We start from the raw sequence: 6000 nt of genomic DNA on the forward strand, positions 1-6000 counted from the left end.
ACCCATTCTGTGAATCCCAGCCAGCCTTTCCCCCAGCTACTCCTATTATTACCTAATGGACTTATGAACAAAATGGCCATAGTGGCAAGGATGAAGGTTATGTATGGACTTCCCCTCACCAAACTGACCTGGCTATAATCACTGCTAAGTGCCCCATCTGCTAGCGTCAGACACCGAAACTAAGTCTCCAGTATGGCACCATTTTCTGGGGTGACCAGCCAGTTACCTGGAAGCAGGCTGATTATATTGAACCATTTCCATCATGTAATAAATGGTGTTTTATTCTTAATGCACTAGACACTTATTCTGGATATGTGTTTGCCTTTTCTGTATATAGTGCTTCTGCCAAAACTGCCATCTGTAGACTTGTAGACTGCCTTAGCTACTGTCATGGTATAAGCATTGTAAGAAACATTGCTCCTGACTAAGTAACTCATTTCACAGCAAATTAAGTATGGAAATGGGCCAATTGCCATGGAATTCACTGATCTTACCATGTCTCCATTATCCTGAAACAGGTGTTTTGATAGATCAGTGGAATGGCCTTTTGAAGAGACTCAGATCACTGAGTCTCTAACTGAGTCAGTGGTAATACTTTGCAAGGCAGAGGCAAGATTCCCCAAGAGGATGTATGTGCTCTAATTCAGCATTTAGCATATGGTGTTGTTTCTCCCATAGCCAGGATTCACAGGTTCAGGAATCAAAGAGTGGAAGTGGGAGTGGCACCACTCACTATTAACCCGATTGATTCACTAACAAAATTTTTGCCTCCTGTCCCTGTGATCTTAGATTCTGCTAGCTTAAGAAGTTGTAGTTCCAAAGTAAGGAATGCTTCCACCAGAAGACACATTAATTATTCCACTGAGCTGGGAGTTAAGACTGCCACCCAGCCACTTCGGGTTCCTCATGCATCTGAATTAACGGGTAAAGAAGGGAGTTAGTATACTGGCAGGGATCATTGATCCTAATTACCAAGGAGAATTTGGGCTGCTACTACAAAATGGAGGTAAGGAAGAGAAAATCTGGAATACAGGAGACCCCTTAGGAATTCTTTTAGTATTATTCTGCCCTGTGATTAAAGTCAATGAAAAAAACAAAACAAAACAAAACAAAAACTACAACAACCCAATTCAGACAGGGCTACTAACAGCTCAGGCCTTTCAGAAGTGAAAATTTGGTCACCACACCAAGCAAAGAAGTATGATCAGCTGAGGTGTCTGCTGTGGCCAAAGGGAATAGGGAACGGGGAATGAAAAGAAGTAGTTGTAAATACCAGCTCCAACTCTTGACCAGTCGCAGAAATTAGGACTGTATATGTTATGAGTACTTCTTTCTACTTTGTTAGGAATACCTAAATATATATATAAATATATATTTATATTATATAAATATATGTTATATAAATATATATTTATATTATATAAATATATGTTATATAAATATATATATATTCTTCTTTGCTTTCTTCCCTCTCTTATCACCTTATCAGCTAACATAAGATGTATTCATAATAATGAACCTTATGTCATAGTATTTAAGTTGCAGGGTGTCAAGGAGAAAAATGAACTGAGTCATCCAGAGATGTTGTATTCTCTTCTGCAGAAAAGGTTGCACATTTGTGGTTGTACATAGTATAACTGCATCCTGTTGGGCAGAAGTATAACATTTTTATTGTCTTTATTTGGAGATTAAACATGGTTTAAGGAGATGTGTATGGGTGCCACACTGATAGGGGGTGGACTGTGGTGCTTGGTTTTATGTATGACTTGGCTAGGCTATAGCACTCAATTATTCAATCAAACAATAACTTAGTGTTGCTGTGAAGGTGTTTTGCAGCTATTTTAAACATCTACCATCAGCTAACTTTAAGTAAAGGAGATTTTCGCCAATAATGCGGTGGACCTCATCCAGTCAGTAGAAGAGGCTGAAGAGTAAAACTGAGGTTTCCCTCAAGAAGAAGAAATGTTGACGGAAAACCGCATTATCAGCTCCTGCCCAAGAGTTTTCCACTTATTGGCTGCAGCCTACTCATAGATTTCAGACTTGCCATTCGCCATGATCACATAAGCCAGTTCTCTGAAATAAGCATATGTTCTAAAATTGATGGTGGTGGCTACACAACACTGTGAATATACTCAAAATCATTGAATTGAACACTTTAAGTCAATATGGTATATCCCAAAAAAGCTATTACAAAAAAAAAGACATTTTTAAATGGTTGTTAATTTTTTTTGGTAAAACGTAAAGGTTATTTGTATCAGTTTAGTTCATGTTAAAAGAGCACCATATAGTTTTATAAATAAATAATACATATATACTAAGTTATTGTAATGCTTACACATCTAGCAAGTTCCTTAGAATGCTTGACAAAGAAGGGTGAGAAAAAAATTAACTTAGAGGCTCCTTAAAAGTAGGAGTTATCTCCCTTTGTTTTTTAAGCATAAGCTCTCACAAGGAAAAAGATTATTAAATCATATTCCTCTATGGCAGAAAACCACAAGGCATTTACCCTAAAGAAATAATTTGTGAGAATAAAAACCAGGTATTTTTATAGTAGAATTATTTAAAAGAGTGAAAACTGGAAGCAATATAAAATACGGACAGAGTGTGGTGGCTCACACTCTGTCCCAGCACTTTGGAAGGCTAAGGTGGGAGGATTGCTTGAATCCAGGAGTTCAAGACCAGCCTGGGCAACATAGTGAGACCCCACTGCACAAACCAAAATTTAAAAATTAGCTGTACATGGTGATATACACCTGTAGTTGCAGCTACTCAGGAGGTTGGGGTGGGAGGATTGCTTGAGCCCAGGAGTTTAAGGCTGCAGTGAGCTATGATCACGCCACTGCACTCCAGCCTGGGTAGCAGAGTGAGACCCTGTCTGTAAATAAACAAATAAAAAGAAATCAAACATAAGCCATTAGAGATTGATTATTCAAATTAAGACATTAATTTGATAGAATCATGCAGTTCTATTAAAACAACAAATATGGAGATTATGTCAACACATGGAAAAACACTTACAAAAGTGGGCTGGGCATAGTGGCTCATGCCTGTAATCCCAGCACATTGGGAGGCCAAGGTGGGCAGATCACTTCAGGTCAGAAGTTCCAGACCAGGCTGGCCAACAGGGCGAAACTCTGTCTCTACTAAAAATACAAAAATTAGCTGGGCATGGTGGCGCGGGCCTGTAGTCCCAGATACTTGGGAGGCTGTGGCAGGAGAATCATTTGAACCCAGGAGGTGGAGTTTGCAGTGAGCCAAGATCATGCCATTGCACTCCAGTCTGGGTGACTGAGTGAGACTCTGTCTCAAATAAAAATAAAAATAAAAATAAAATAATGTAAATCTAACACATTGTCCTTCCTCTTTCTCCACGTGGTGATAAGGGATAGTAGAAAGAACAGGCTTTGGTGCCGTGTTTTTGTTTGCATCTTGTTTCTTCCAACCATGTGCTGTGTAACTTTGGCAAATTATCTGAGGCTGTCTCCCCAACTGCCAATGTGTACAATAATTGCTAGGTTTGTATTAAAGAATCAATAAATTGGTGTATATAAAATGCAAAGCACAGGGATTGGTACATAATAAGCCTTCAATTAATGTTAGCTCCCTTTTTTATGCCTCCACTAATTTTAAAAAATACACATTACGGCCAGATGCGGTGGCTCATACCTGTAATCTCAGCACTTTGGGAGGCCGAGGTGGGCGGATCACGAGGTCAGGAGATCAAGACCATCTTGGTTAACATGGTGAAAACCCATCTTTACTAAAAATACAAAAAATTAGCCGGGCATGGTAGCAGGTGCCTGTAGTCCCAGCTACTCAGGAGGCTGAGGCAGGAAAATGTCGTGCACCTGGGAGGCAGAGCTTTCGGTGAGCTGAGATTGCGCCACTGCACTCCAGTCTGGGCGACAGAGTGAGACTCTGTCTCAAAAAAAAATTAAAATTAAAATAAAAAAAAATACACATTACCAAATGACAACTATACTGTTAGTACAACTATCTAGAAGATTGTAGTTGATTGCCTGTGTAATTGATCCCCTGTATTCATGCCCTTGGTCTTAAAAAGAGAAAAAGGAAGAAACAATGATTGCAAAAAGGAAATTCAGCCATGCAGAAAAACCATATTAAATCTAAAAGCCCAAACCTCAATAAAACCTAATAGGTAGAATTGATACAGCAGAAGAGACAATGAGCTGTGCTGCTATAGACTGAATTGTGTCTCCTAAAATTCCTGTGTTGAAGCCCTACCACTCAATGTGATGGGATTTGGAGATGGGGCCTTTGGGAGGTAATTAGGTATAGATGAGGTCACAAGGGTGAGGCCCTCATTATGGGATTAGGGCCTGTCTTAGTCCATTTGCATTGCTATAAAGGACTGGAGCTGGGTATTTATAAAGAAGAGAGATTGATTTGGCTCATGAGTCTGCAGGCTGTACAAGAAGCATGGCACCAGCATTTGTTTCTGGTCAGGGCTTCAGGCTGCTTCCACTTATGGTAGAAGGTGAAGGGAGCTGGTATGTCCAGAGACTATGTGGCCAGACTGGAAGCAAGAGAGAGGGAGAAGGTGCCGGGCTTTTTTTTTTTTTTAACAACCAGGTTTTAGGCTGGGCGCGGTGGCTCACTCCTGTAATCTCAGCACTTTGGGAGGCCAAGGCGGGCGGATCCCCCGAGATCAGGAGTTTGAGACAAGCCTGCCCAACATGGTGAAACCCCATCTCTACTAAAAATACAAAGATTAGTCAGGTGTGGTGGCGGGTGCCTATAATCCAAGCTACTTGGGAGGCTGAGGCAGGAGAATCGCTTGAATCCGGGAGGCGGAGGCTGCAGTGAGCTGAGATCCTGCCACTGCACTCCAGCCTGGGCAACAAGAGCGAAATTCATTCTCAAAACAAAAACAAAAACCCAGGTTTTGGGGAGGGACTGACAGAGTGACAACTCACTCATTACCCCTAGGACAGCACAGAACCATTCGTGAGAGATCCGCCCCCATGATCCACACCCCTCCCATTGGGCCCCACCTCCAATACTGACGCTCAAATTTTAACATGAGGTTAGGAGGGGACAAATATCTACACTATAGCAGTGCCCTTATAAGATGAGACGCCAGAGAGTTTTTCTCTCTCTTTGCCATGTGAGCGCCCAGCAGAAAGGCATCCTTCTGGAAGCCAGGAAGAACACCCCCATCAGAACCTAGCCATACTGGCATCCTCAGACTCCGAGCCTTCAGAATTATGAAAAAATAAATTTGTTGTTTAAGCCACCCAGTCTGGCATTTTGTGATGGTAGCTCAAGCAGACCAATCCATGTGCTACGGATAAATTGACACGGGATTTCCAGTCACATTTACATTATTTATAGAGATGAGAATAGTGCAAGAGAAAATGATGTCCCTAAAAGCCAGTAAGAGGAATTCCAACTGTAAACCATAGGATTGGTAATATAAACAAAAGGTAGACGATACATTGAAGTCATATTCTATAAAATTAAAGAAATGTTCTTTGGTCCAAAAGATTATTTCAGCCTGGACTTATTCCTTAATCCATGGAATATGTCTCCAACGACCTACTCAGCATCTCTACTTCAGTGTCCGGAAGCATCTTACATTTAACATACCTATAACCAAATTACTCTTTCTTTCTCTCAGAATCTGTTTTCATCCTTGTCTCCTCCATCTTAGTAAATGGAGCCATTCCTTCACCCATTTGGTAAGTCCAGGACCCTAAGTGTCTCCCTTAATATCTCTGTTTTATTCATTAACATCTTCCATTCCATCACATCCACAGCTAAGCCACCAGAAAGTCCTAGAAACTCAATCCTGTAAATACAGCGTGAATCGGCCTGTTGTACCATTTCTTCCACCACCAATCTAATTCAAGTCACCAACATCATGTATTTGGACTACTGTAATAATTTTCAGCCTCACCTCTGTGCTTTCACTCTGTTTTTGTTTGTTTGTTTATTTGTTTGTTTTGAGACAGAGTCTCGCTCTGTTGCCCAGGC

This window comes from Chlorocebus sabaeus, chromosome 8 (assembly GCF_047675955.1).
Source record: "Chlorocebus sabaeus isolate Y175 chromosome 8, mChlSab1.0.hap1, whole genome shotgun sequence".
Taxonomy (NCBI): Eukaryota; Metazoa; Chordata; class Mammalia; order Primates; family Cercopithecidae; genus Chlorocebus; species Chlorocebus sabaeus.